Below are 8,434 nucleotides of genomic sequence, written 5' to 3'. Positions count from 1 at the left end.
GCAGGTAGGTACATTAGTGGAAAACTGTATAAACAAATTATGCGTTTTACTTACACCAGAAACAGTTTCTAACCAACACCGCTATTGTTGTTATACGTTAAACGTTCAAGTGAAGTAAACTAACAACCGGTAAAAATTCAAAAACATATTTATTTTATGATTTGTTTTTTTTTTATAGGTGAAAATGTCGCAGATGAACATCCCACAACTAAAAGTATAGCAAAATTCAAAACTATTTTTACTGTACACAAAAATGCTTGTATGATAAAATAAAATGTTTTTATTATTTGAACATAAAATTTTGTACAAACCAATTTAATAATGTTTATGTTAAACTGTAAGTATTGATTTATATACCTAAGTATCTAGCCTTACCTAGTTTTGATTATACCTACATAATTGCAACGCATTATATTAAACGTATTGAGTATTAATATAAAAAATAATTAAATGTAATTACTAATTAACATACTATTCTTTATACATAATTGTTTCCTGTGACATAATGTTGTTGTTTTTACGTTTCACGTCTACTATTCACATCCACTGCAAGTATTAAATCAGTGTATAAAATAATCTGTTCTAACTTCTAGGTATCTACATAAATCATACTTCGTGTTTCATTATTTTTCTATTCGTTTTGACTGTCAAAGTCTAACACTGTCTATAGGACACGGATAGGCACTTTTGTAAAAAAAAAAATTAAGAAGTTCACACCGTTCATTATAGTGCGTGCCGTATCTAAATAGGTATGTTTAAGGATTCTTATATGCAAATTAATTTTTTTTTATCTATCTGTCATTTGTTTTTTATTTTTTTGTGAGAAATGTAATGTTTCTAGACCTAGCAATGATTCTACAGAAAAACCAACAGATTTTCCTCCATACAACTAAAAATGTGATCAAACACTAAAAATAAACGAAGTACATAATAATGCAGAAAAATGTTAACGGAAGCAAAATACTAAAGGTATCTATATAAAAAGTGTAATCAGGTATTATAATCGTATTACTGTGGTGTTAAATAGTTTAATCTTATAAATGTACAACTTACTATAACTGAATTACGTATACTACCAAACTATAGTTATTATAAATATGTCTATCCACATTATATTACAAAATATGTAATATTAAATTATAATTTATTACATTTTACTGTTCAATATTTCCTTTGAGTTAACTTCCTTATCGTTTGTTAATACTTAATTGTTATTAATGTTTTGAATTGAAGATCCAGGTGAATTATTAATACACAACATTATCAAGGTGTCGTCACTAGTTTGAAAACTTGATTGAATATAAAACTCTATAGATAGTCATTATCACCAAGAGCGCTGTATGTCTTATGAAGGATAATAATTTATTAATACATGCTAAATAGTGAATATTGTATGAATTTATTATTTCAACATTTTATTCAGAATCAGTTTTTAGTAAAAATTCTAATTGTCATATTTGTTTTTAAATTTAAAATACTTTGTTGATGTTAATAATATTTTAAATATGTATAACAGTTTTAAATAATGAATAATACTTTATTTTTTTACTTTTTAGATTACTTTCATATTATATTTTCTATAATAATAAACTTATTATATTAAAACTTAGGCCCGTTTCACATTGACGTGTATCAATCATTTGCTTCGATTTACATTGCTAAGATACTCGCCACTCCGATAATGGCACATATTATTTTGAACTTAACCAATGTAAACTAAAACTTGCCCGTATGTACCGCATCCATGCAAAATGTTAAATGGGTCTCATGACTGAATTCACTAAAATATTATGACTTATGAGTAATGCGTTGAATGTATAAAAAATAATAATTTACTTACTTGATAAAGTATTAACTACCTATATAAACTTATGCGTTGATGATTGATTCTGTTTTATTTGTAGTCAGCTGAGATGCTGAGCAAATAATTTCGGGCAACAAGTAAATAATATGTTGAATACTATACGAGACACGAGTAGATATAGTAATTATTATTGCGTAAACGAGTTAATTCCATATTATTTTGTGCGCAAACGAGTTCCAGTTTCTAATGGAAAATTTTAAAATGTGCTCAAACTGGTTATAGCTTGTAGTCAAACAAATGGTCATTAACCATGGTAAAGTAACTTATAATATTGATATATTATTAAGTTAGGTACCTATATCTAAAGTTTTAATTAAATGGCTCGAATAAAAGCGTCTACTGACTTATGCAATTTGTAGTTTTTAATGTAGAGAAAGAAGTATAATAGTTTTACAACTATGACATACGTTTACACAATTCTAAGTCATAAGTCATCCTCTCCACAACAATCACAATAATAGTAGGTGCCCGATATCCGCCTATAATGCCGTCGAGCTGGTGATGGGAGCAGGAAAACATTTTGGTTAATAATAATGAGCAATCTTCAGGTGTATCTGGACTATTTGGTACCTATTAAATATATAGCAGGATACTCTGGCTAATATGTTTTTTTAGTCTTGGATCCATGTGTCTGTAGGAAAAACAAGTGCTTTCCTAGTTTATGTCGGATTCTAAAGAAAAATACTTTATCGTTGTAGGTTAAGCCTTCAGCTGTGTATGTAAATATGACAAGATTTTTCACCGTGAAAATTGCATAAGTTCTAAATTTATTTAACTTATAATTAAATTATAATTAATTTATCAAAACATATTAATTATAATAATGATACATATACCTACCTATTATATTAATTTTAAAACTATTATTATTTGTGTAACATATAGACGTAATTACGAGAATTACTAAGAATAAAATAGTAAAATCTATTACCTACACGCCTGTCTACAGCTGAAAGTGGGCAGCTAAAAGAGAATACTAATTATATAGGTACCTTAAATATATGAACCGATAGATTAAAAAAAATGATTGCGTAAATATTTTAATCAAGGCTACAAGATTGTATTAACCACTACAAAATAATAAATATCTTATGATATTAGAGCGACATTAACACCAGGACCAAATAAAGAAAATTTGTATATTCGTTATAACTTATAACTCTTAATAATATGATAAAGTTTACGTACGTATAGGTAACACATTAAAACCTCATACGAAAATACAACATTAAGAAGAAGAACTATAACTGTTATACGTAACAACATATTCAAATATAAAGTCAGATCCTAAAAAAAATTTAGATGTGCCTATAAATTGCTTGCGCGCAAGCGTGTGATGTACTTTAACCCATCAACACTGTAAACATTATCATTTATCAATTATTTTAAAATGTATTAATAATATTTATAATTTCAAACTAGAGGTGGCAGTGACGTAATTTCTTATCGAATAACACTGTTATCCCCTAGATAGTGGCGTTGTAACACGTGTGTTCATGCACAAACGCATCTTGTTCAGATATTTGCTCAAAATTGGCTACATTTTGAAAATACGATCAAAGGAAATGTTTCAAAATACACGTATACACATGCAACAAAATAGTAATTATTCGATACCAACATATTATGAGTTTATTAAACATGTATAATATACAAATAAATTGTTCACCACTAATTAGTAACTATTAATTAATAGACAAATAAACGTATTTTAGTAATAAAAAAATATATATACGCCAAACAGCTGATTAAAATAATATTATTTGTGACTACGACCTAGCTACGTAAGGTTACTACATTATGTTTAATATTTTATAAATAAATGGGTTTTAAAATATTAGTATTTTCTATCTATTCATCAAATACTCTAAGGTCTAAGTACAATAGCTATAATATACGTTTTAGTGTTGACGATGGGGTCTGGAATTGTATGGCAAAAATAATGCAAGAGAATATGCACAACCCTTAAAAATATGAAAGAATTTACATACAAAATTAATATAAATATATAGCATTATATATGTGTATATAAATTAATGTTTTTTCATTGTTTATTTGTCCTTTATATACTCAAAAATAGACATGAAATATGTTTCAATCGAAATTATATCAATAGATTCTTTGCGACTCGGAGGGTGTTATTAGCTTATTTTCTTAACCCCTATAGGTTGATATAGAGTGACTAACATATAAATTTAGTTTTGATTCATGGACATAGAAAACATTTTTATTTATTTAAATGGTTTGCATGGACTACAAATTATACATTTATACTATTATTATAATAATAAGTACAAAATATATGACATATAAAAATGTTTACAAATATATTTTTTCTTTTAAAATGAATGTTAAAATCAAATAAGTACCAGTACCTATAAACAAAATTAACTTTTATGATTTGCTTTCTTAATTCTGGGTATATTTTTGACGTAAACAATAAATACATTAAGACGAATACTAATCTTAACGATATTGGATTTACGTCGACTTTCTTTGAGAATTCGTTGAGCGCAACTCCATATTTTTTGTGTCAACATAAAAAATACATCTAGAATGAATAAATGGAATAATCATGAAATTCATAATTTTTTGTGTATGTATTAAATATTTCAACCGAAGAAAGCAGAATATAGTGGATTAATGTTTTAAACCCAGATAAAGTCAGGTAATAAAACTAATAATATTAAAATAATAAAACATAAATGTAATCTAAAAATAGTACAAAGTTTTTGAACATGTACAAATGTAGAGGTATTGCTAACTATTTTTACTAAATGTATTACAAAGCAATTTTAACGGCTTTAATATAATAAATTATAAATTTATAACAGACCGATCGTTTAATTGTCTTAAGCTCAAAATAACTTAGGAACCAGTAACAATCAAAAATGTAAAGAAACTTTGGGCACAATTTAAATTATTTTATTTAATATTTTAATGTACTTAAAATATACGACTTTATGCAAAATTATCTTGAACTTTGTAACTTATATTAATTTTTACTCAAATATGCGAAATATGCAAAATATGCCCAAAACAAAAGAGAGAAGGTACCAATCGCATAACGTCAACATATCAAAATTATTCAAGTCTAAGTGTAGAAAAATATATTTGAAATTTGAATAAAAATCCGGGCCCTAGTTATGGCCATCAATGACATAATCACAAAATCAAACATCGATATCGTTCGAATTATCCCGAAATCGTAAATAACACGGATAATCACTGTATCATATTATTTCGTCAGTATCGTCGTTTTTGATCTCTAGCCGTAGGGTTCTCTTCATTGATAAAATTTAATAATTTTTCAAATCGAAGTTTTGCGTTCATCGAACAAAAATTTCAAACCACAAAACCTATAGCATCGAATAGCAATCCTATCCACCACTTTCAATAAACTCAGACTTTATAGGTAAATCGAATAATTCTTAAACGTTATCGATATCAAATATTTGCCAGGATATCGATATCACACCGATTTATGATTATCGTTTTCTACTAATATTTATCGGTTAGTATATAGTCTTATTGTATTATTGCTTAGGTATATATTTAAAATTATATAAAAATGCCTATCTATAATGTGTGCGTATAATTATTGGTACTTGGCAACCGAGTTAAAGTATAGTTAAACTGATATTATTAGGTTATAGGCTAACTTATTAGTTCAGACTATTATAATGATAAATGTGTAACTATGGCGATTAGGCAGTAACATTTATTACGAAATACTCACTTACAATTAATTTCTCCCATAATTATATTATATTAGTAGTGTCAATATCAATGTATAGTGTTCCGATGTTTGTACGGTCCAGTCTTGTAGGTACATAATACCATATCATGTTCAGCATGGCGTGTACTTACACTTGCTGCACAATAGCTTGTTAAATATCATTAGTAGCATCCAAAGTCCATTTGAAATACCTGCGTAGTGCAAAAATATTCCCTTTTAGGTACCTATATAGGTAGGTACTAAATAATAATATAATACGCATAAACAATATAAATAGATTACAGACATTTGTAAATAAACGTTGAAACTTTCTTACAAATTGTAATATATATATATAACCGACAGTGAAATAAGTACCTAATTACTAAATTTTGAGTTTCAATATTTTCACTGCCTTTGCGTTCTATAAATTTAACATTTGTTAACGCGCATATTATATCTATAATCTATATAAACGAACGATTCAATACTAATGTTAAGTAGAAATAATTATTATATTTTTAATTTTTAAAAAGAACACTCTTAATTTCGGTTGTGTAATTGTATGTATAATTATGTCGATAGATAAAAATAATAAAACTTATCATAATATTTATCTTACTTAGATATAAGTTTAACTTAATTTTATCAAATTTTTGCAGGTATAAATATTAAATACGTGAAAGGTGTAACGACCCCAAGTACGTATATGCCCCTTATGAGCAAAAACTTTTTGATTAGTTTATTACTTAATTTGCATTTCACATCAATGCAATATAATATATTATGAACCTATGTTTCATATAATTTCTTGCGGCCAAGAACTATTAAAGATTAAACAACGACTAAAACAACAAATAAATATTTAAATAAATATACAAATCAAGTTAATATATTATACAAAAACAATCATTTTTCTGTATATGCAGGGAACAGAACACAGTCACACGCGATTTAATGAATTAAAAAACAGTGTTCTGAACTACGACCAATTCGGTAAAATAATAATTGTTTCCATCCATTCTACAAAATGTGTGCAGTGACCACATAAACATGATTTCATATACATGGGCACCTTTATACAATATAACAATATAATACATAACGATTATATGCATGATGGATAAAATGTATAATTCAAAAAATTATAATTTTATGGTGCAAGCAAGTACTACGCTATACTGTGAAATAATATTTATGAATTCATAAAAACTTATGGATTCGAATGTTTCGAATAATATTCGGGAGTTAAGTGTTTGCATCTTATTGTGCCGTTTTAAATTATAATTAAACGTTTATAAACTTTTATTATTGTATTGTATACGCGTCTCTGAAAAATCTTATCTTAGTACTAGATTAATAAATAGCGCAAGATGTACTGTTATAACTCAAGTGTATAGTGTCTAAGAGTATATTTAAAAATCAATAAATTAATCTTAATAGGGAATTAATTTAACTTTAAAAAGTGCAATACATATTAATGAAAAATAATTGCTATTTAAACATGTTTCTAAGTCACAGTATTGATGTTATCGTGGTGTCTGTGATCTAAAATCTAAAAATGTTTATCGACGACATTAATTTATTATTACTCTAGTCAGTGAACTCTGATTTTTTCCTTTGAATTTTAGTAAGTATATTTTAATTTATACAATTAATTAATTCATAATCTTCCATATTTCAATTTTTCTTAAGAACTACAGAATAAATTTATCTTTAAGTTATACATTTTTGATTAATTTTTATTTTATTGAAAGTCACTTTTAATTTTTATAAATAGGTACATATTGACCTTTTTATTTTTAAACATAATTTCATTAATCGTGGTTTCAATAATTCTTGCAGTAAAAAAAAATTGAAATTACAAGCCAAGATCGTGTACTTCGATAACTTTGTCTCTGTAAGGTCGCTTATAGTTTATACGCACCTACATTGACAAATACTTTTGTTCGATCGCAAAGTACGATATGCATTGTTTGTTTCAAAGGCATTGTACGGCCTCTGTATGTAAGTAGTAACTATGCACAATGCACATGGTCAATATACAAGGTTCTACGATGAAGGCACGACTTATTTTTTTACTTCAATCAATTATAATATTGTTTTATAAAAATCAATAAATAAGCCATATCAGTTGTCGAGACTAATTTATACGAACCATTCTATTATGTACATGATTATAGCATTATTATGATGGTAAATAGTAAGATGGTTAATAAGTCACAAAGTAATTGTTACATTTTAATCTAGGTCAATAAACTTAGTTTGTTGGTTAGGACAAAACAATGTATACACAATTAATTGTACTACATCAGTTTTCAATTATCTAGTTTGTATGATCATGTCCAATTTTAAAACAAAAAAGTCTTTTGAATACGTTTTTCTTTCTTTTTTTACAACGAAGTCAAGTCAACAGTAATGTGTAAACATAAATAACAACTACTATAACTAATATATAGTTTGTTATTATTATTATTTACAAAATCATTATTCATTGTGTTTGAAAAATGTTAAGTTGAAACTTTGGAATTGCTGAGTTAACTATAATGTGCTTCGTTGTTTGCTGTCATAGTTGAATTTTTTTTTAGGATAAAAAAATTTCAAGATAATACGAAAAAAAGAACCAAGTAAATCACATGAAATAAATAAATCAAAACTCAGTATATTTGTATTAAAAAACTACTTAGTAATTTCGATCAAAATATACGTACCTTGTATTACATAATCGTATGAGAACAATACAATATTATAATATAAATACATCGTATAATAAATCGTATTATAGAATGATAGAAAAAAATTAATATAATTTGAAAAAAACACTCTCAATAACGTTATATTACGATTACGAA

The 8,434-nt window shown here is 26.2% G+C and overlaps 1 long non-coding RNA gene across 3 annotated transcripts; it reads left to right on the top strand.

Annotated features, from left to right (window-relative positions):
• On the top strand, positions 1 to 1,408 carry LOC111037145. Of its 3 annotated transcripts, none has more exons than XR_002604848.1 (3): positions 1 to 114; positions 179 to 969; positions 1,234 to 1,408. It is a non-coding gene; the product is annotated as an uncharacterized LOC111037145 (long non-coding RNA). The 3 variants fall into 3 exon arrangements; XR_002604847.1 differs by lacking the exon at positions 1,234 to 1,408 and having other exon boundaries at positions 179 to 749; positions 842 to 1,152; XR_002604846.1 differs by lacking the exon at positions 1,234 to 1,408 and having other exon boundaries at positions 179 to 1,152.
• Positions 1,409 to 8,434: the final 7,026 nt, after the last annotated feature.

Source organism: Myzus persicae, unplaced genomic scaffold, assembly GCF_001856785.1.
Source record: "Myzus persicae strain clone G006 unplaced genomic scaffold, MPER_G0061.0, whole genome shotgun sequence".
Taxonomy (NCBI): Eukaryota; Metazoa; Arthropoda; class Insecta; order Hemiptera; family Aphididae; genus Myzus; species Myzus persicae.
Note: the sequence above shows the minus strand (reverse complement) of the source record. Positions and strands in the feature narration are given on the sequence as shown.